This window comes from Gambusia affinis, linkage group LG23 (assembly GCF_019740435.1).
Source record: "Gambusia affinis linkage group LG23, SWU_Gaff_1.0, whole genome shotgun sequence".
Taxonomy (NCBI): Eukaryota; Metazoa; Chordata; class Actinopteri; order Cyprinodontiformes; family Poeciliidae; genus Gambusia; species Gambusia affinis.
In genome coordinates, this window is record NC_057890.1 from 16,855,770 (window position 1) to 16,880,105 (window position 24,336).

A 24,336-nucleotide genomic window follows, 5' to 3' on the forward strand; every position below is an offset into this window, starting at 1 on the left:
AGGATCATTATCAACACAATTAAATCTGATTATTTCCACCAAAACAGAGTTATTATGAAGACAATCACAACCCAGGATTAAGAAAAGTTTCAGATTTTCTTCCACTGAACATCTGGTGAATTTACAGCAAAAAGGCTTAAGCTCTCTCAAAACAAACAAACTGAAAGTTTTCCCTACAGCCGCTTCACACACAAATAAAATACAAACTAGGTGTCTTACAATGCCTAAATTATACCAAACATGCTGCTTTTTAAAAAAAAGAAGAGATGAACTATTTCAATAATGAAACTAACTCCTGCTGGGATCAATTCTTAGGAGATTTTCTTCTTCATGGGTTCAATATATTTTTTTAAATCAACTAAATACCAAATAAAAAGAATAAAACAGATTTTTACAAAACTCAATCTTTGCTACAGATCTGTATCCTGGCTTCATTTTCTACTAATGAAGAAATGAAATGGCCACAAAAATGAATCAATAGGATGACCTATATCTATCTATGAGAGCCAACCAGATAGAGAGAAAGAGACAAAGAAAAAGAGAGAAGAGGAGAAAGAGAGACAGATGAGATATAGAGACAGGGAAGATGAGAGACCAAGAGAAACAAAGAAAAAGCAAAAGACAGACAAAAGAAACAGATGAACCAATAGACAGAGAGAGAGAAATAAAAGAGAAAGATTGAGACAATGAAAAATACAGAGAAAGAGAATGAGAGAGACCAAAAGAGAGCAGAAATAGAAAGAGAGAAAAAGCAATAGACAAAGAGGAAGAGACAACAAAAAGAACGAGAAAAAGAGAGAAACAATGAGAAAGACAGGAGAGAGAGAAAGTCGGTGGTCAGAAGTCTGTTTCTTCATTAATCCTGGACATTTGACCGTCATAAAAAGTTCTTTTAATCAGCTCACGTCTTTTCAGCAGCATCTGGTCCATAATGTTCCTCCTGCAGCCAAACTCAAAGAAATGAAAGAAACGAATCCGTTTTGCAAACCAAAAGCTTTTCAGACACGTTTCTAAACACCAAGATACAAACCCAATAATCTACTCAGGGATGAATGAAGCAAATCAGCTTTTCTTTAAGAAAACTCTGTGGCCTTTCCTTCGTTTCACCTTAATGCTTCTGAACTTGAACTCTTCATACACCTTCCTGACTAAACTAAACAAACAAACCACTCACTGGTTGTTTTTAAGCTTCTGAATGACTAAAAACAGGAAAGCTTTTAAAGCCCAGGCGCCCACTCATCCTGTCTCAGCCGCTCAGAGCAGGACGATTTCACCAGATTTCCCTCTTTCTTTTTGCTCCTGCCTGTTTTTCCTCTGAAACGTCAGGAAGCCACAGACGGCAGGAAAACGGTTTGAGTTTACGGCGCAGTTTACGGGCCTCTGCAGATGATCCAGTCATTCATTTCAGCTGCAGGCAGGAAGGCGGCGTCCCACTATCACAGTGAAAACTAGCTTTTCATTAGCTGCAGGTAAATGAAATTGTCTTCCGTCTCTGCGGCTGAACGCGAAGGAGCAAGCAGGGAAAAAAAAATCCATTACAGGCTGGAGAGGCTGATCAGAGATCCTGCTGACAGAGTTATCTCTGATGGAGGAGAAACACCTGAGGATGCTGTTATTATCAGACATCATTATGGAGAGAGAAACCTGTCAGCAGTCTAAACGCTGGGAAGCATAAAAAGCAGATTTAGTTTTAAAAACCGGGAAGATTTCAGCGTTTCTTTGCATAATTAGGAATCAAATCAGGATGATTTCTTACAAGTGATGACAGTGTTTACAGGACATAAATCAAAACATATTTATGTTATCAATGCATGTTTTACTTCAAAATGTATTTCCAAGCCAAGAAAAAGTTAGTGCCATTTCTCACTTTCAGCTATTTGAGGAGTTTCTTCTAGTTCTAATCTGGGTTTTGACTAGACCAAGGATCTGCAACATTTATTAATAAAGAGCTACTTTGCTATCAGATCATAAAATACCTTATAATAAATATGTACATATTATAAATTTTGATAAATATCTACTTTGCCAAATTTATTGTAGTCTTTAAAGAAACAATTTCATTTCTATTTTTAGGATTTAAAATAAAAATGAACAACATTTTTAAAAATGTTATTTGACAGTGCGGTTTTAAATGAGTTTTATTTTGCTGGGCGGAGATTAAAATCGTCTCTTCAGGTTGTAAATGTTGCAGATTGAAGGTGTATGAAAACATTTAGAGATTTATTTTAGCACCTTGCATCTTAATGTATAAATATGTTAAACATGGTCTGTTTTGCATCCTTTACTGACAGATTTTTGGATTATTTTTACTGATAATCTGACATTTTTTCATGGATTTAAAACGAAGTGAATCGGATCTGGAGGTAAAACTGGACGTTGATGGGCGTAATGAGCCGCTCCGTTCAGACCTTTAACTAAAAGCCGCCGCTCTCAGCCGAAGCTCTTTCAAGCTTTTACATCATTATCGTCCTGTCACTCCTGTCGGCTTCACCTGCCCGAACAATGGCTGTGAATCACACTAAAGCCATCATTTAGAAACATGGAGGTGTTAAACCTGAATCGAAACAACAGGAACGCTTCCTGGAATCCTCTCAGCGTGTTAGAAACCTGCAGGTGGAGTCTGCTCTCTTCGGCTTTTCTCCCACAGAAAGAGGTTTGGGAGTGAAATGGAGCCTTTGTGCTCCTCATTCAGTTTTCCAACAAGAGCAATTCCTCCCAGCTTTGATCATTTCCGTGTAATGTTCCAGCACATAATGTTTCACAGGATTCCAATTTTCACTGAACTCCAGTTTCTACTGAAGAAGCAATTTTCTGACTCAATCTCTGCAGAGTTTCTCACTGCAGTCTGAAACATTAAACACCGCTGGAAGAGATTTCATTCTCATTTCGGTTCATTTCATCAGCGGCTTTATTCCAGATCAATATCTCCCCAGAGAAACCTGCAGAAAATGAAGCCGCGTTCGGTTTGTGTAAACATTTCGGATGAAAACGTCGGCAGAGGAAAGAAAAAACTTAAAACTGATGCAGGTTTCCTTCATCAAATGGTCAGAGCTGGATTAATCTGGATTAATCTGGGGCATAATCCAACTGTTCGTCCAATTAGAGTAAAATATCTCAGATCTATTCTGTTTAAAAGCAATATTATCCATTTGATGAATTCATTAAATTTACAGCTAAATTCTGTTTTTCTGCTCATAAAATGACTCCAAACTCATTTTTCAAAATCTGAAAGGTTTTTTTGAGCTCCTGCCTGTTCCAGTAGCCTGGTTTCAAACTGGTTTCAAACTGGTTCCAAACTGGTTCCAAACTGGTTCCAAACTGAGTTTAAAGTAGTGCTGCACCAGTTTGGTTCATATGTGAGATAAACTTTAGATATGACTTGATTTTAAAGCAATCAGTTTTAGATCCTCTGTTTTAGATCGTCTTATTCCGTCTTATACCCTCATTTTAGACAATTTTGGACAATTTTTAAATGACTAAGAATTGTTTTTTAAGTTTCTAGGTTCAGATCAGGACTGGGTGATAATCAAATTTCTGGTTTTTGAAGATTAAATTTTTGGATAATTATGACATTTTTTCACCAATCCACTCCTTGTGTTTCCACAGTGCAGGGCGGCCATCTTGTCTGAAAAGCGTATTTTACAGCTTCTATTTATTTGGACTTTAAATTCAGGTCAACTCTACAATGTAAGAGTAGATTTTGTCTTAATTAATTACCAGAATAAAGTTGCAATATTAAGAGAATGAAGCAGTATTGTTATGGGAAGTCCAACATCAACAATAATAATAATAATAATAATAAACATCCAAGCTTCTTTTTTTTCCCCCATCAAAATGACTTTTCTCGTAACTTTAAGACGTTCTTCTGGTAAAATTGTGTATTTATTCTGCTAATATTATGACTACATTCCAGTAATTAAACATTCTCAGTTGTACGACTCACAAAAGCCACTTTTTGAAAATATTTTCTTTTATTTGTAGTTTCTTTTCTGAAAAGAAAGTAAGAGAAACATAAAATTATAAATCAACTCTGGTATGAAAAATGAAAATCAAAAATGTCGTTTTTTTATATTGCCAGTGCCGGTTCAGACTGATGTTTAAACTGGGAATCCACTGGTTTCAAACTGATGTTACTATTGGTTTGACCTAAAGAAACATTTTATGAACTGGTTGTGAGCTGAATTAACAACAGTAACAAATGGCTTTGTTGGTTTTATTCCAGTTTTAGTCTTGGACTAGACCGCCTCAGACCTTAAAACTGGTCTTCAGCCAGTTCTGAGCTCATATTAGAACTCAGTGCTGGCTGGATTCGGACAGATATCAGACCTGGATTGGATTGTTCAGACAGTGGTGGTGAGTTCAGGGTCCGGCGCTCCAGTCCGTATTTTTTTGTAACTAAATCTGCTGCAGGACAAATGCAGCGCTGCATGACTGCTGCAGATGAAACATCCGGCTCTGTTTACTGCGGCTTTTTCTGGCTCTTCCAGTCTAAAGACTCCTCATCACTGCAGAGAACGAGTCTAGTTATATTTGGCACGTTGCTACGGAAACCAGCTTTTCTTTGAACAGTTGTTGCCTCTTCCTTGACGGCGGGGAATAAAAATTGCGCCGAAGTGCCGCTCTGACGTGGACCCGTGTGGCGCCGAATCTAACTGCATCTGCGCCACACACATCCAGGGACAACACTCAGAAAAACCACGGCGCCTGAAGGCAGCAGCGCCACTTCAGCTCCCTCTGAATAATTGGGTTAATTTGGCCGTTTAGGCTGATGGCGCCCCAGGATGGTGACAAAACGTCCACAACAGCAAAAACACAAAAAAGTAAAGTTGGTTCCAGAAGAACTCGCTCTCTCAGGCACTTTTTCCCCCAAACTCCATTTATTTTTAATTGCTTTTCACTGTTTGTCTGTATCTTTGTGTCTGTGCAGCTCTCGATAAGCAAGCCAGTAATAGGGAATTAATTTGAACGCTTTCACAGGAAGAAAACTTACTGGCTGCTGATTTTAATTCATCTTTATTCAGCTCACACACAAAAACAGCCTCATCCTGCCGCTTTCATTGGTTTTCTCACATTTCCATGGAGTGGCAAACAAAGCAGCTGGAGTCCCAGGCGGACTGCGTGTAGAAACACAATGTGTGTCAGAGGGCAACAAGGGCGCATCGCCTCGTCTGAGCCCAGGGTTAAATGAGTCCCGAAGAAGAAACACTGCGAGCTTAGAGCGGTTTGTCACCAGCTGAACAAACGTCTGCAGCAGCAAACAGCTGGAAATGCATTCAGCCTCTTGATTATTGATATATTAGAAATATAACCGCCTTTAATGCAAACAGTGGATGTCTTATTCACTGAAAAAAATGGTTAAAAACAGTCAAGAAAATGGCTGCTGGAAAATACAACTGTATTGTTGCTGACTTATCATCTATAACCCACTTTCTGCATTACTGTTGGTTGTGCAGGAGGCTCTACAAATGCTTGTTAAGGATGTATGGTTTAATAATTGTGCATGTATTTGTAGCTAGTTTCATGATTGAGTGTAAATGTTGAGTTGGGGCGCTGAAGAAGACTGAACACAACTTCCTTCTTCGCAGGAGCCATTTCTCTTGCCAGCTCTAGACTCAGACGTTTGTTTTGGTTCTATTTGCCCAGAATACCCTGCGCTGCAGTTCACTCCCTGCTTTAGTCCGGTCCACTTGGAGTTCACACCGCACCAGAGTTCACTTCAACTGAACCAAACCAAGGCGGATCAGAGTTAATTTTTTACAGTGTTGGGTCACACAGTCACACCTCCACAAACAAACCAGACTTTCTAAACAAACAAACCAGAGCTGGATTAAAGCGGACTAAACAGGACTAGTGTGAGTGAAAAGTTCATCTTGGTCCAAATCCAGAATCAAAAGTCAAAATCACTTTGATTTCTCCAACTTCCTTTTAAAACCGCCTCAAAGACTCTGAAAATAAGCTTTAAAACATGTTGCCTGGGTAACGGCTTCCACACTGACAAGTTCTGGGATCAGAGCTGAGAGAACTTAACGATAATAAAAACTGGTTTTTTGTTTCAGACCAGCCGGCTGCCGGTCAGAACCAATCAGGCCGATTTGGGTCAGCAGCCAAATTCTAGATTTAGACTCCGGGACGTTTTCCAGAATATTCAATATCAACACGGCTTCAAACATCAAACGCCAACGACTGAGTGAAGTTCCTCCATCATCAAAATATTCTAGCATCCATAAGCATCCTCAGTCTGTTGCCATGGAAACGGCGTAGCATCTCACCAGTCGGTCCATTCTTCCCTCCTTCTTTCCACCTCGATATCAAGTTTGATACGTTTACATGCATTCAGTTAAAATAGGAGAAATTACTTCCTGGTTGATTTTCCTGCTCCCCCATCCTGCCTCAGATCTCCCATCATCACTCTTCCTCTTCCTCCTCCTCCTCCTCCTGCTGCTGAGAGCCATCACTCTCGTCGACCTCGTCAAGGAAAAACAAATTAAAGTCCCGTTCGTTACGCGGCGCTCTTTGTTAGCTGCCGACCGCCAGAGCGAGGACATTCCCCCCATCCCACCTTCACACCTCTCCCCCCCTCCCAAACATCACCCTCCTCTTCCTCGCCTGCAAGCACACATTTTAACCGTTTGAAGACGACAAACTGCTCTTCCTCCGTTGCTGCAGCTCATAAATACTCCAGAATCAGTTCAGATGATGAGATTTCACAAACAGCTGCTCTTCATCACAGGAATATTAAAACAAATAAAAAACCAGCAGAGTCTCAATTATTCAACATGAACTACTTGTCTGTTTTTAACCAGAAACCTGCAGATATTACCAGAAAACAAGATTAAAAAAAAAACAACAACAAAAACAGGCTTTTATCCTGTGGTTTGCTGCCAAAATATTCACACTAGGATTTTAATGGTAACAAATGTACTGGATAATAAATAGAAATGGTTGCGACAAACAATATTGTTGTATAGAGACCATTTAAGTACCATAATGCCTTATCAAAGACCAATAAACTTTAATTTTGTAAGTAACATTTACTGGAAGATGTTTTTATTATCTAAAATAAACCAAAAGCAAAAAAAAAAAAGAAGAAAAAAAAAAACGGAAACAAAATTATTGTGGAATATTGAGCCAATAATGGCTTAGTCAAAGTCCAGACCCAAGTCCAATTAAAAATCTGTGGATGGTGGCACTGTTGCCTAGCAACTTAAAAGTCTTGAATCCCAGTATCTCAGGTCTCAACAATCGATCAAATCAAAGCAGTTTTTATTTGTTTGCTGCCAAATTACATCAATTACATCAACGATCGCAAAAATTCATGCAAAAATCAAAAGATTCCTGATTTTTATCGCGTGAATGTGTATTTAAGTTATCTGCAAATTTTCTACAAAAATGGTTGAACGCATTTAGTTTAAGCAATGCCAACTCCAACCTGCAGGTGGCAGTGTTTAGTTCTTCTACCTCTGCTCATCAGCCTGTCAAATTATAGTCCGTTAGCGACAAAAAGTCATATTTACAGTCATACGAATATCGCAAAGATTCTTGCAAATATTCCTAAAGTAGCTCCACAAAAATCAAGATTAAGATTGCAAAAAAAAAGAAGATTGCAGAGATGAATTTTTATTAATATTTAACATTTTTGTAATGGGTTTAATTGATACATTCTGGCAGAACTGGCCCTTTAAGAGCATTTACGATCTTCATTTGACCCAAAATGAAAATGTTGTTTATCTTTGGGAATTACTCCCAAATCAAGGCATCAAAAATCATAATTATGAGATAAACTGAAAGAGAAATCATCAATAAAAAACAAGGTGGAGTTTGTTACTTCTTAAAAAGCTGAAAAATACGATTCTGAAGGAATTATTAGAACTAACTGGATCCAAACGGTCTTCAATGATTCATGGAAACCAGATAATATGATCCCAGAGCAGCCAAAGCTGCTTCACTCAACCAGAAGGACAAAAATTCAAGGCAACAGTCGTGTTCTCTGGAGGATAAAAGCAGAATGATTCGAGCAACTCTGTGTGTGTTCAGGCCTTGAACACGTCAGCATTTAAACACTGCGCCTTTTGTTAAATACGACTCCAAGTCGACTGTTTCTGCTGCCTTTCAGTTACCAGGCAACTTGGCTGCACACTTTAAGAGACGTGATTAAGCAAATGGATTATTTTTCCTCTGAAGAACGATTCACCTCCATTCTGTTGGTTCCTCCAATAAATCTGACCTCAGATCAGAGGATCGGCCTTGAACTAGCAGAGAAATATGGTCCTGTTGCATTCAGACAAGAGAGACGGTGATTATTTACAGACTTTTAAAACATGGCGGTTATTAATAGAGGCAGAACAGGAAACTGAATCATGCCATCTTCTGGCTGCAGCAGAGAGAGAAGAAGCTGCTGCTCTGATCCACAACGAGTTCAACCTGGATTAACAGAACCACGACTCTGCAAACATCAACAGCAGCCCTGTTTAAGATGGGCGGCCATGTTGGAATGATTTATCCCAACGGTGTCCAAACTTTATGTCACATGGGTCAAAAATCTCAAAGTCAAAACTACGAAGGAGAAATTACGATCTGGAGCAAAACAAATCTGAATTCTAAGAAAAACAGATGGAATCCTGGGATTTGTCAAATTCTGAGGTTGAAGTGAAAAATTTCCTATTAAAGTAAAAATTTTGACATTAAAGTCAAAATTCTTTTTACTTTTTTCAGTAGCCCCAATATTTACTAAAACAACTTTAAACTTAACTTAACTTTTTAGTACATTTCTGTAAAAAAAACAAAAACTTTGAGATTAATTTCAGAAATCTTCTAAACAAAAACATGGAAATTTCTGAGTGAATTTGTTTTAACTTTTAACACTTAGAAAATTTCCAAAAGAAAATTTTTTTTTCTACAAAATATGTGAGATTAATAAAAAAAATTCAGAGTTTTTTTGGTTGGAAATATTTAATATATTCTACTGCAAAAAAATTATGTAATAATTTTACCCACTTAAGTAAAAAGCCACCTGCGCTGGACGTGAAAAATTTGAACTTAAGTTCAAGGGAAAACTGAGTGTCTTACTAAGCTTCACACAAATCCTAAAAGCAGAAGCTTGTTTTCAGCTTTAATATATAAAACAGCTTTATCTTTAATTTTTTAAAGATGAGGCATCACAGAGAGAATCAATCAGAATGTGGAAGTGTTTGCATGAAGACTCGCTCTGCAGCTTTGTGGTTTTAAACGACTAAAACCAGAGAAACTGATCAGGGATGAAAACAACGTCCAGAACTTTACTTTGTTTATATCAGGTAACAAATACTTAAAACTGGAAATGTTAAAAGAGCTTAGACTGATGTTCTCAATGCTGCATTTTCACTGTTACGGTTCAATAATTTTCTCGTTCCACGTTACAGTTCCGTTCGCGGCGGACATTTTGGGCCCGACCCGCTCCCGACCCGTCCTCTCCGGCAGGTTTCCCTCTTCGGAGCGCCGACTCCAGCTGGAGCGCTGACTCACAGGTCAGCGCAACCCGGCAGGAAAAACTGAAGCTACACGCCTGATATTTTTAGGTGAGTGACTCAGAATCACTTTCTGTTCTTCCTCTCTTTCACATTTTCACTCCGAACCTGAGAGCAAAAGTCTCAGCAGAGATCCAGCTGTGGATTTACTGCCTGGTCAACACAGCTGGAGCTGAGGGACGATTAATTACACGTATAACAGGTTTCACTGCAGCTCTGTCAGAGAAAACACCAGACGGAGAATTTAGAGATATTATTGCAATGTTTTCTAGATTTATCTAAAGTCAATGCTTTAATACCAGGATAAAAATCTGGTCAAAATCAAAACACTGGAATAAAATCAGGGGAAAAAAAAAAGAACAAAAACTATTTAAAATAAAAATTAGGCACAAAAAGGGTTACAAAAGTAGAATCTATCCAGAGCAAATCAGGGAGAATAAAAAAATTACTAAAAGAAAACTGGGATGAATTATAACAAACAGGGGCAAAAATCTAAATTAAACTTTGATTAAAAATTTGGATGAACTGGAATAAACAGAATAGAATAAAAATAAAAATTTAAATAAACAAGAAATAAAAATAATTAGAAAAAGTAATCAGTATGATAGTAAAAATTTGAATAAATCATAATAAAAAAATAAAAATTAATTAGGATGAATATAAAAAATAAACCAGAATTTAAAAGATAAATAAATAAATAGGATAAAATCTGGGTGAAACTCAAGTAAACAGAGACAAAAGTGTTTTAAAAAAATCTGTAAAATAAGGACAAAAATAATGGAATCCGAAAAAAAATTCTATTAAACACTGAGTGATACTAAGAATTAGGATAACATTTTAAAATAAAGATTAATAAAAGTGGGATCTGAGCAGAATAAATAATTCAGCATCAATGTTTTAAGCTCTACAGCTGAATTCTGTCGGCACTCCAAGCAGTTCTTCATCTCACCTTCAGCCGCTCATCAATAACAAACATTGGAGCAGGAAGAGTCTGCCTCACTGGTTTACAGCCACAGCTCTGGCACTGGGACCAGGAGAACCAATTCCAGGCACAAACGGACCAAAATACGGAACGCGAGGAGAGAAACCGACGTTTCCTAAAGAGGACGTAGAAAAGTGAAGTTCTGGCCGAGATGCCGAGTTCAAAGATGGAGGAACTAAAACCTTCACCACAAACTACAACCAAGTACTGACTCAAAGGAACGCGTTCTCAAAACGCTTCCAACATCACAAACATCAACCAAACATGAGCAGAAAAAAACTTTACAAACTAAGTCAATCTACGGACAGCAGAGACCGTTTTACTAGGTTAGGTAAATATTTGTTAGAAAAGCTTTTCCAATATTAACTTTGTTGCTGAAATTGAGCAGGAAATGCCTTAAATGAGCCGTAAGGGTGGAAGTGGGGAAAGTGGGCGGAGCTACACAACATTTTAACTCCAGTCCAGGCTGCAAACTACAGCAGCGCTACTGAATATAAAGGTGACCAAACAAGGCCAGTAGAAATCTTAGGCTAAAAAAAATAATCTAATTATCTATGTAATATATATATATATATATATATATATATATATATATATATATATATATATATATATATATATATAGTTTTATGTCTTCACTGAAGAAGAGAACTCTGTATGACTCTGGAGAGAGCCAATAAGGTGGCCAGCATTTTTCAATAGGGGGGCCACGGCCACCCTTGACCCCCCATGTTGGGATGCCACTGGCAAACTAAAGATTTTGATGAAAATATTACTGATATGGATCAAATATTTGCTACAAAAATACCGTTACCAGAACAAAAACATAAGAAGTTTAGAAAAACTTAAAAAGGTTTTCTGCAGGTTGTTAAAAAATGATTACTTTGTTGCATCTATGTTACATTTAAAATATCTCAAAGCTAAAAACAAAGTGTAAAAGAACAAAGCTGCGCTCAGTGAAATCAGAGGCGTTATTAGCGTCTCAGGAGGAGATCAGATCAGAACCAGGAAACACTGCGGTGTTAAGTCGTCACTCGGCCCTTTTCCAGGCCGTGTTTGTGCGGCTGCCGCTCTGATTAAAGGGATTTCAGAGCTTAGATTTCACACAGACCCGAGCAGCATTATCAGCATTAAAGCAGCAACGCCTGGAGCCACGCTGGAGATCCGATCGGAGAGGGGACAGCGGGATTAGACGCTCTCAGGCCCAGACCTGACGGCTCATGGCGGCTTACTGGAGGCGTGATCCCAGAGTCGCCACGGAGATCCCTACATCTCCTTAACATCTGATCCCAGATCAGATCCCGGTCAGCGGGGGGGAGGACAACATCATGAAGACGTTTGTCCAAAAACTGATTTCAAGTTTCAGATTTTTGAGGAGTCAGCAGAATTCCAGGTTCTTAATGTTTAAATTCGCTGACATTTCCACACTGTGTTATTACCAGGCAGGTGACCCCGTGACCTTTCACTGAGAGAAGGAGTCCCTGTGGACCTGCAGGGTGACGGAGGACAACCACCAGGATGGGACGGCGCCCCCCAGTCTGGTTCTGATGTCCCAGAGATGCTTTGAGCTCAAAATGGAAAAATATTTAAAACTAAAACAAATAAAACCGTCAACAAACGTGCAGAAAATTCACACATTCAAAACACCTTAATGCGACAGTTTGATAAAATATTACAATTTTCTACTTAATGAATCAAACATAAATGTTTAAGTTCACCAAGAGGTGAAAAAATATTCTGTAATAAAAAAAGTGTTGTTGTTTTTCATTAGCTTTAAGTATAATTTTTATTACCATTTTAGTTTTATTAAAATAGAACATAAAATTAAAAGTCAGTTGTAAGTTTATTTTTTTCAGTTGCAAGTTTTAATTTATTTTAATTAAAATCAGTTTCATGCTGAACTGATGAGCAGCATGAAACGATGAAAAATTATGACCTTTGCTTTTTAGAAAAGTAACTGTTTGACATTTATAAAATGGAATAATTCAGTTCAAATATTGAGACAAATTAAAATTTCAGACCCAATTTTGGCTTTTTTAGCTGAATTAATAATCACATAAAGCTCAAAGCTGAAAATCAGAGCTGGATGTCAGCAGGCGTCCGATTTGTGAAATGGTTTCCATAACAAAGACTAATCAAGAGAAACACTCAGGGGCTTTCTTCTTGCTTTGTTACTTCTTCTCTATAATTGACCTCTTTCTGCTGATGTGTGTTTAGCTGGCGGAGAGACTCCATTGTTGGCTCCAGAAAAAGCCTTAATGAACACACACACACACACACACCAAAAACCTCATCACAACACAGAAAATGACGGCTGAGAAGGAACCAGCTGCAGAAAGACAAAAAACAATCCTGGTTTCTCCTTTTACATTAAATAAAAAATTAAATAAATAAAAATAAAAATTAAAAATGTACAAATGTTTTGCATCGTTTTATAATTTAGAATAAATATTCTACGTATTATAGGAGACAAAATCCATTTGCTTGATGCACATATCTATTTTGTTGTAAAAAAAAATTGTTTTCTATTTTTAATTTTAAAAAATACAAAAAATTAATATTTTACAATTTTTTTTCTAAAGTATTTAAGCAAAGTTTAATCATTTATTTATTTTATTTCATTTTTTTTACTAAGAAAAAAATCCAATTCTTTTTACTACATTTTTAAATACATGTTTATTTTTTTAGATATCTGACTTTTAAAGAATCAAAACCAAATTATTTAGACTAAATAATTTAAAATAAATAGTATTTGAACTGTAGATTAGTTTCAAATAAACTGACCAACTTTAGGAAGATTAAACCATCTGTTAGAGTTTCACGGCTAAAGCAGCTTTAAAATCACCAAACTAGAGAACAAAGTGACCAATGAGTGAAATCAGAGTGGATAAAAGTAACGGTGCTGAAATCCAGGACAGGAAAGGCGATGAAAACATGGCTGCAGTTGTTAAGGAGATAAAGTAACGCCATAATTAGCAGGAAAATTCATTTAGCATCTTTTAATGGTTTCTGGGTAATTACACATTTATTAAACCCATCAGGAGGATCAGCTGATTCAGCAGCTCTAGAGACAAACGTCCAGCTGGTTTTAAAACAATAAACTTGGTTTTAACTGCTGGAACAAGCGTAGAATGGGGTCATGAGGAGCCTCCGCTCCCCAAAGCGCTGCGCTGCATGTTTAATCAGGCTGACCTCTTTAGTTCAGAGGATGAATAAAAAATTAAACACGAGCCAGAAAACTTTCCCTCTCCAGCTGCCGGATCGTGGAAGCTGACGCTGCAGCGCAGACTGCTGCTGCTGCCTAAAGCTGAAGACGAGTTTTTATTCATCAAAGCACAGAGCGATAGAGCAGCAGCTTCAACGACCTCACTTCCTGTTCAGGAAGGTCAGCACATCGAGGAAAACATGAGTTCAGGTTAAAGGTCAAGTTTGGTGCAGAAAAGAACTGTTTTCTGATCTGAACTTTAACCTGCAGCTTCCTGCCTAAAAGTGGACGATTCTAGTCCTTTTGTATGGCGGCCATCTTGGCCAGGTCTCTGTTCCAAGAGATTTATGTTAGTGACACTCAAATTAAATTCGATTCAGATTTAGGAATCTGTTCAAAGTCAAGAATGATTTCAAGGAAATACTGAAGGCAGACTTTGTTTCAATTGAATGTTAAGAGTCTTGAATTCTTTCAGAACCAGAACCACAGACTCGTTTGTTCACTTTCAACAGACCAGAGTTGATTCTTTAAACAGAACTGAACTGAACTGAACTCTGGTCTTTGAAAACGTCAGGAAGGACGTTGGGAAAACAGAGGGATATATATTTAGCCACTTCACAGTCTTAATTTTGTCCCTTTTGCTGCACCGTACTATCTGAATACAAAGATAATCTGCAACGACCTTCATGACAACAATAGTGAAACCTCGGTGATAGCTGCAGCTCTCTGGTGGATTCCTCCACCCACAGTTTCCTTTAAACTGAATCTCCTCCAGACTCAACAATCTGCAGTTTTCACGTCTTACTTAACCAAAACCAGTGGCCTCTTCTCATCTGGGATGGTTTATTTCCCCTGCAGCTGCGACTCAACGAGCAGAAACTAAACCACCAAAACGTGTTGAGAACGCTTCACACATCATGTGGAATATTTACATTATATAACAGCCAGTCTGTGGCTCAGAGAAACATTCCTTACGCTGGATAGAGAGGAGCAGGAAGAGAAAAAAAAAAAAAGACTGTCAGTCTCAGATTTCCCGTTTCCAAACCCTCTGATGTCACGTTAAAAGCAGCGAATCGCATCAGCTGTCTGGTGACATGAAACGGACGCAGCTGAGAGGAAGTTCATTAAGGCAGAGGATGAGGATGAAAACGACAGAGAGACAGAAAATCAATGAATTCGGCTTTCCTGCTGCAGCGACCCAACACTTCCCGGGGTTAACTCCACCTGAAGCCCTTCAGGAAGTCCCCAAAGGTCACCAACAGGTCACCGATAGGTCGCAACATTTCATGTCTACCAGCAACGAGGAGGAAATAGATGGAGAAGGTTGTAAACAGGAAGAAGAATCTACTGGAAAAAAATGACAAAAATTGACCAAAAGAAAAGAGACTGCAATAATCTGTTTGATTCCTCAGGAGGCGGGAAATGACTTTACTTTGTTAAAGCAACATTTTATCTCTAAATCCATAAAAACAACTTCAAATGTTTAGTTTTTCTTCTTAGTTAACTTCAGATTTATTCTGAACATAGGTCTGATTTTATTCAATTGGGTTTTTTTTTGCTTCCTCTTTGGAAAAATAAATCACAAGTGAGTGAAAATATTTTTTTAAAATGGCTCTTATTTCAATCATCCTTTCTGTGAGTTGGATGGTGGAGAGTCAAGGCCACTTTACGAGAAACGTTTAATTATGAGAATGTAGTCATGTTATTATCAGCAGAATAAAGACAATTTTACTGGAAAAACATCTTAAAGTCAAAAGAAAAAAAGATTTTTTAATGAAAAACTCTTGGGTAGAGGTACGACTGAATTGTTTCAGAGTCCTGCTACTGATGATCGTTTCATGCTGATGTGTTAAAGGATGAAGAATTTCTCTTTAGTATAAACATATAACTTCACAAGATGCTCAACATTTCTCATTTTTCTAATATTGTGTCTTTATTTTGGTAAATAAAAGTAAAAAATGAAAAAATCTGGGGCGTGCTCCGGTGGCGTAGAGGTTAGCGCGCCCCACGTTTGGAGGCCTTCAGTCCTCGACGTGGCCGTCACGGGTTCGATTCCCGGACCCGACGACATTTGCCGCATGTCTTCCCCCTTTCCTGTCAGCCTACTGTTGTATAAGGGACACTAGAGCCCACAAAAAGGACCCCCTGGTGGGGGGAAAAAAATAAAAAAATCTTAGGCTGGCCCTAACACTTTTGTCATAGAGTTGAGCTGAATTCAATCTCCAAATAAATAGAAGATGTCAAACAAGATGGCCGCCCTGACATCACTATGGAAACCCAAAGAGAGCATTGGTGAAAAAAACTCCAGTCTTCACCTGAGCGATTCATTCTCAGCAGTTCTTAGCCAACTCTTCCAGCTACAGTTAAGCTTATTTATGGTTCAGCATTCATGGATTTTTCCAATTATCAGAAATTTATTATATTCCCTGATTTTTTTTGTAAAATGCATCTAAAAAATTTGAAAGACAAAGAAACTTGGAAATGCTGCTTGACACACTAATGGACGACGTTTGGAAAGCAGCCAATCCAGAAGCGCCGTTTATTTCCCTTGGTGCCGACTGGCTGAATCCCCAAGAGCGACAATAAGGAAACCGCAGAGGTTAGCTTCTGCTGTAATGCCAAGACAGTTTTCACCAAGCATTATTAAGGTATATTCCAGTGTTTGAACTATCAAAATATGCAGTTAAACTGTTTTTGGAGCAGAGGTTGCAAGTTTCAGCAGGTTTAGCTACTTGCGATAGGTTGCGGTCCCAAATTAGCTTGTTTTTTTTTGTGTTTGTTTTTTAAAGAATATATCTTAAATTTAGGATTTTTCATGAAACAAAGAGCATTACGAACAACTTCTAGCACCGTATTTACTGTTACACAACAGAATGTCTTCAGTCAGAGGCTTCTTCAGATTCATTGAAGGACTGACTGCTACTGGAGCTACAGCCATTAGCATCTACAACTCTTTCAAGAATATTGGATATTATGAGTTACAACAGTATTTATGTCCCTTTGGGGTTAATTTTATATTTCTGATTTGAATTTAATTAAGACAAAACAACGTTAAATATTCAAAAGTGGTTTCAAAATAAGAGCCTAAGAATTATGAAGCAGCAATTTGTACGAGCTCAGTACATGTACATCCTCCAGCCAGTTGTATATAATCAGATTAATGAATAAAAGTAGAACTAATGAGCACTACAGAAGTGTGTGCAATAATCAACGTATATATTTCTGCCTACAGACATAGAGACCACATTTCTACCCATGAAAGGAAGAGGATTAACTTCAGGCCTGCGTGAAATTGAGCGATGACATGGAGTTGCACTGAAGGAACCACAAAAAGAGGGTAGAAAAGAAAAAAAAAACCCTCCAACAAAACAAAACATCCAAATTACGCAGCAGTCAAAGAGGCACTTTGTCTCGGCTACACAAACACAGGATGGAGCGCTGGAGGCCGGCGCACAAAGGCAATTTCTGAATTATTACAGCGATTTTCACGGCTTTTTGAGGAGGATAATCTGAGCTGTGCAGCTCGCCGCCACATGACCGCCTGATTCCCTGAAGGGAGAAAAAGAAGAAGACGACAAATCGACGGAGCCCCAGGACGATTTCACCTGCAAACCTCCAAAAACTGAAAACAAGAGAAATGTCTGCAGGCTTCGGCTTTTCTGATGGACGACCCGTCTTCACTGCTCACCAAACCGAGGCAGGAATCACCAGAAAATGGTCAAAAATCTCTGTTTGTTGGCCATAGCTTTAGTTTCCAAGGCTACAAATTTTTAATCTAAATAGTTCTCTACCAGCACTTTGTAAAATGTTACTGGGATTATTTAGAGAATTATACAAACACTGAATTCCTGCATAAACATTGGACAAGATGCATTACTTCATCCTGTTATCTTGTCTTTTTACAACTCAAGTATTTTTCATGAACAGTTTTTTTAAATCACATTATTATGAATGTTACTACAATCTTCCATCAATGTTCATTTAACCCTAAAATATTACATTTTTGTCAAAATTAAGAAGGATTATTTTAATTTAATTTTTCTATTTTAAAAGTTTAATATTGTATGTCTTTTATTTTCAGCTTCTGTAAGTGCTAGTATTCTATTTCGGAGAGATTTTTTTTAAACTTATTTTCTTTGGTTTTGTTGTGAAGGGTTTGAAGGAAGTTGTATTCTGGTTTCACTAGTCAAAACCCAGAAGACTTTACATTTTATCTGACTGGATATTTCGTATTGATGACGGTGGATCTGCAGTGAAAGTGAAGCTCATCCTGTTTCCGTCACTCAGCCTCCATGTTTGCTCCGTTTTCCCTTCCTGCTCCCTGCAAGGAGCCGGATTTTACAAACAAACTCCTGTTATTTCCCCGCGGGACGGCTGCGAGCGCAACAAATAAAGAAGCTGCTGCCGCTGCTCAGCTGATGAAACTCAGGGTTTCTGCTGCTGTTTGCACAGATTCACTCTTCACTGATGAAGATGGAGAACTTCATCAGCTGCTGGGCAAATCTCACCTGCAGCTTCACAATTTTACCACAATATTTTGTAGTTCTATTGTTAAAACGATAAAAATCACCTGAACCAAATCTTCTTTTTTGTACTAGACTGCAAAACAAAATCTTACCAAGTATTTTTTTCTTTATTTTCCAGTTTAAATATCTTAGTACACTTGAAATAAGATAAAACGAACTTACAAATAACTTTTCAGCAGACATAAAAGCCTGTTTTGAGTCAAAATTTCTTAAAATTGCAGATTATTTCACTTGTAACAAAACATTTTTCCCATGTTGTAAGTGGAATAACCTGCCAGTGGAGCTAGTAAATTTTCATCAATATTAAGGAATTATTGACTAAAACAAGCTCCAATATCTAGATGAAAACTTACTTATAAGTTAGTTTTGTTTTATTTTCACTATACTAAGATATTTGCGCTAAAAACTAGACCAAAATTACTTGATGAAATTTTGTGTTTTTGCAGTTCAGCACAGCATTCAAACCCCCACAAACGTAAATACTGCTCGCGAGAAACATATTGATTTAAAATCGCCTTCAGGTTAACTTAAAAACTCAGAAAGTGAGCTATTATTGTTACAGGTTAGTTTTATACACTACAAAAAAGTAACTGTTGCTCAACAATGAAACATTGGATTGATATTGATATCCGATAGTAACACTGGTGTTAGGCCAGATTTACCAATATTTTATTTAATTTTATTTTTTTATCCGATTACTCAATTAATCCTAAGAATAATTGATAGAATACTCAATTACTAAAATATTAGTTTCCAACAGCCCTACCAGGAACATTTTATTATAAACTGGCAACATCAACTAACTATCTTACCTTGAGTTGTTATAAAAATGTTGTTTATATTAAACATGACTTCATAATTTAACGGCCTGAAATTGGGTCCCTGTCTCTTTAAGAAGCTCCTGTTCTTTCCGACACTCCCTCTACAGGAAGTCGTCACAACAATAATTTCTCTGTGAAGCCGTTAAACTGTTTTTTGGAGCAAAAAATAGTTTGTTAAGCTCAGAAAAGTAAATTTTATGTAACACATTAAATACAATAAAGCGCTAATTTCATACGTGATCAATGGATGATAACATTCATCTTTTGTTTTGGGGTTCTGTATGTTTGTTTAATTTAATAAATAAAATATGTTTAGATTGTTTCCTGTTCAAGTATTCTACATTCTTTGTAAAAAAATAAAAAAATGCTTTTTTTAAGATTGTTTTCTCCTTTATCCTAAAGTTTTGTGGATTTCTTTGTATTTTTGTTAATATTTACAGAATTTTAACTGCTTTCAAATATTAAGTTGAAAATTATTCTTTTTATTCAATTTGACCTTGTTTGTATTTTCTGTGTAGAAATATTCACACATATTGTAGGTTATATTTCCTAGTATATTCATGTAATCATTTATAGGAGTTGCATTCATTTCTGAGGCCTGATGTTTTGTGTTTTTCTCCTGTTTTCTATATTTTTTGATAAACACAACATTAATTCTTTGCTTGATTTCAGACTTTATTTAGACTAAAATGTGTCACTTCCTCCTGAGGGGAAGTGCATCTTTCCTTCATCTCAAACTTAAAGAAGAGGTTAGAATAATGTAGAACGAGTAAACAAGATAGCAGACAGACTCATGTTTTCGTTTTGGAGCCGATTCTGGGAAACTCTGATTGCTGCAGGTCAGAGTTCCCAGAGAAACCTTCACCTCTAAATCTGAGCAGCATTAAAGAAGAGGAGGAGGAGGAAGAATCATCCCAGAGGAAGAGTCATTGCAGGGTTTCTTGCAACGTTGTTCTTAATTAAACCTCTCTCTCTCTCTCTTAGAGCTGATTAAAGCAGGTCTGCAAGAAATACAAACTAAAATACTGGATGGGGGAGCAGAGTGGCAGCAGAGTCGGGATCAGGGAGAAGAAAAGCAGGGCAGATATTTACTCCTCTGAGATGAAGCTGCTGCTGCTGCGTGGGCGTCCCCCAGATTCATCTCAGCGCTCAGACTTAAAGCTGGAAGACAACAAGAGATGAAACAGCGGCTGAAAAGCAGCTTCTCACAAACAAACAGGCCTCCAGTTTTATTCTGAAATGTTTCAGCTGGATCCTGACAGAACATCTGATAAACTCTGATGCCTCCTGTTGGCTCAGAGCTAATTTAAGTCGATAAAAATGCAAAATGAAGTTGTCTCGGTAACTTAAGAGGCTCAAAAGTGGGCAGCTTCAGACGAGCGATAGAAACCGTGAAATCAGACTGATGCAGCGTTTATGGTTTAAAACTTAAGCAAAATCAACCATTCCTTTAATATTTTACCCAAAGGTAGCTGCACTTGAGTCAGCTAAGGCTAATGATTATTCTAGTAATCAATTAGTCAGATGATTTATTTGATGAAATAGCACATTCTGCAGGCTTTTCATTTAACCACTTTGGCTTAATTTACATATCAGAAATACACAAAAACACTAATACAAAATTATTAAATTCCTTTTTTAAATAAAAGAATAAACATTTTATTGCCTAAAATGCAATACTGTAGCATTCCTTTAGTGAACAATTCCTCATTTGTAGCAAAGGATGCAACTAAAACAATACTTCTAACACCAACATGTGAAACTCTCAGACTGGGTTTGAAAAAGAAAATTGGTTTATCCCTGAGAAAGTGTAAACTATAATCAGGTTTGGTTCTGGTTTCTGTTGAAAAAAAACTCATCATGGCCACAGAGAAAGCCTCAAAGCGTCCAGATGGGCCAGAAAAATTATCCTAACAGGAACTCCACTAAAATCCCACTGTTTGCTTCGTTAAAAGTCACTCAGCAACATTTTTTTTCTGCTTTGCATAAGCACCAACCTCACCCAACAGGTCTTCTTCTAAAACCTTTTTATTCCACTTTTCTGTCTCTAAAAAATGCTTATCACGCTTGAATAAATCGCTCTAATCCAATTAGTGCAGCATAAACAGTGTTATGGGAAACAAGAGGTGGATAATCTGCAGAGAAACTGGGTTAAATGGGAGCTTCATGTGGCGCAGCAGCTCGTTTTCACACAGCAAGGTTTATTTTCAAACGACTAACTGGGAATGATTTAACTGGATTGTGTCTTCTACAGCGAGAGGTTACATGTGTCGATGCAAACGTGGATTAAGTGGAAAGCGGGAGGCTTCTCCAGCCGAGCAGCGCAGGAAGCAGCATCATGTATCATTAAAATGCTTCCTAAATAAGGTCAGGATCACTTTCCACCAACTCGTAACCCCATTTCTCCTGCTTGGCAGCGTGTGACACTCAGCAGCTGAAAAACGGATGCATCCAGCCAATCAGAGGAACTGCTTTCAGGGCGAGATGAAGAAATCACACTTCTAAATATTCACTTCTAGCAGGGTTTCTGCAGGTTTTGCCAACTCAAGTTTAAGACTTCTTAGGACCATCATGAAAGAAACTTAAGAGCAGTAGCACGACAGAAATGCACATAAAATTTGCATATTTACGTTGCCTTATTAGGGCCAAAGTAGATAGAAAAAAGGAGTAAACTTCCATAAAATCTCAAATATTTAGATTAATCTCAGAGATATTCTAGAAAAAAGTGGAAATTCCTGAAGTCAAAAGGTTGAAAATTTGACTTTTGAAAATTAGAAAATTTCCGAAAGTTCAAAATTTTCAACCTTACGAGCTTAGAAAATTCTCTAGTTTTTTGAAAATTATTATTATATTTAGAAGATAGGTGAAATTAATCTCAAATTATGATTTTTTTTTCTGGCAAATTTTTCAATTTACTATTTTTTGCCTAAAAAAATAATCTCAAAATTTACATTTTTTGGTGGAAATTTACTCCTTTATTCTGTCTACAATAGCCCTAATACGTAATCACATTTTAAGTAGTAGTAGTGCCTAGCTCGTTTTCCCTGTATTACTCCTAGCATAGCACAGGCTACCAACAAAAGTGATCCACTGGCGAAGACGAATGTAGTCCGTCCAACTAGCTATAAATTTACACTTACCCTGTGATAGGGTGGCGTTTTTAAGATGCACTTTGGACTGTCTTGTTGTCGAAATGTGCGATAGAAATAAACTTGAAATGAAGCCAGCAAGGCTTATTAACAGTAGGCTAAACCATGGCCTACACCGCCTGACGGAACGTAATGAAGATGTCTGCAGGTGACTCAAACTTTGCCTGACAGAAAAGTTTCACGTGAAAAATAAACTTCATAAAAAGTCCTGCCACAAAAGAATTTAAGACTATTGATCAAGTTATTTAATGCCAGCTTTATTTCTTAATTAATTTAAAACATTGTAAAGTCTTTATCAATTTTAGATAATTTTTTAAGAAGGCGCGGATAACCTGCCCTGCAACAAAAATATCCCAGTGGTCCGGAAGCAGACTAAATTAGCGATAGAGTCTGCTCAGTCAACCGTCCAGAATCACAGCAGTTCTAATTAGAACATTAATTTTAAATTAAAATGCCTCCACATCATCATCCTCGCTCTCTAAACGGATCTGCTCCGAAGCAAACTTCAAAAAACAGCCAAAAGTGACGATCACAGAGCCGGAGAGGAAGAAGCGGTCGTATCCATGGTTACGGATGCTGCCTGCAGACGGCTTTCAAGTCAAGGAGCTGCGGGTTTTGTTTCAGAAACAGTTTGCTCCGGAAACACGTCGGACTGAAGCGAAACGTTCGCTCTTCTCAGGGAGAAATCCACCGGTTCACCACGGAGGGGAAAAGCCAGAGCGAAGGCTCTAAAAGCCCCCCCGTCTGCTGCCTGACAGGCCGGTGAGGCCCGCCGCCATGACGCAACGGAGAGCAAACCAAGCAGAACCAGGAGGAATCGATTCGTCCAAGGCCAAATTTAAACCCGAGGAGAGTCAAATTCACGTCATTCCTCCTAATTTATTCCCAGTTTCTGATCATTCTTCGTTCCCATCTCCGTCCGTCCGTCGATAAACAGCAGAGCAGAAAACAACAGGAGGGTTAACTTCCACCTCCAAACTTCAAACTGGGGCCATGAAACGACCTGCAGGTTTTCCCCCCAAAAAACTGTGGACTTTCACATTCCCTCAGAGACGCTACAGGCTCAACCTGACACTGAAACCCGACCAGAGATCAACTCATGGTGTTGCTGCAGATCAGATTTTCCACTGACTTTACTCAGGAAGTTTCAACTTAAATGTTACAATTAACATAAAAAAACTCATAAGCGTATGTTTCAAATAAATCTTTTTTTTTATTCTCAAGCTGGAGGTTTGCCTGGGGACTGATGGTATAAATTTATTCTCGCCAAGTGATAATAAAAAGTATTTGGTAAAAAAGCAACTCACATACTGAGTAACTGATGAAAACATCAATCATTTAATATTTAAAAATTACATCAAACCAAATAAAATATTAAATTATATGAAAATTTGGGCATTTTAAAAAGAAAACATGAAAATATCTAATTTATAATTTTGTAAAAACAACAAAATAAGAAGAACTAATAAATTTCAATCAGTTTCTTTCAATATAAAACTTATGAAATGTTAACAAAAAAATTGCAGGTGCATCTGGTGAATGTTTGGTTAAAACAAGTTTGTTCTTCATTCAGTGAAGTTATTCACAGTATACAGACATTTTACTCAATTAAGAGAAGTGATACTTTCTAGTAAAGTTTCTGAACCAAATATGATTAGTTACTAGACTACAGCATTCAAGATGAAAAATCAATTTTTATTCTTTTAAACGTTTAAACTATTTTCTTCTGAAGTGTGTCATCTCTACACAAAATGAAAAGAATGTGAACAAACTAATGACACACTTTAGACTTTGTTTACTTTAAAACAAGATGAAAAGATGAAAGACAGAAAGGCTCAGGATCAGATAACAAGGCCTCTGATTTTGTGCAGGAAGCAGGAGAAAAGCTGAACATTTTAGCAGAAAAATCAATGCAGATTACTCAAAAAAACCCATGGTGGACCAGATTACCAGCTACAGAAAACGAGCTCAGACGAGAATTTATTTAATGATTTATATAGTTAGCAACATTTAGCACCTTAGAATCAAATATTTACTATAAAATCAGTCTAAAGGTTTCCATTCAGTTAGTTTTCCCCAAATATCACAAAAAGTATCTTAAAAAAATGAAGAGAAATTCAGATGTTTAACCTGAGGAAACATCACATCAA

At 37.4% G+C, this 24,336-nt stretch overlaps 1 protein-coding gene across 8 annotated transcripts in view; it reads right to left on the reverse strand.

The window, feature by feature from the left end:
• Positions 1-24,336, reverse strand: part of phf21b (PHD finger protein 21B) — a 65,934-nt gene that overhangs the window by 15,918 nt on the left and 25,680 nt on the right. The window contains exons 1-2 of one of the 8 annotated variants that reach the window (XR_006369857.1): positions 22,178-22,287; positions 20,130-20,198 (exon numbers count right to left, since the gene is read on the reverse strand). The exons of 6 other annotated variants lie outside the window; for them this stretch is intronic. The gene's annotated coding sequence lies outside the window, so the exon portion shown is untranslated. Of the gene's footprint in view, positions 1-20,129; positions 20,199-22,177; positions 22,288-24,336 lie in introns of those variants that run through there. One more of the 8 variants, XR_006369856.1, reaches the window with a different exon arrangement.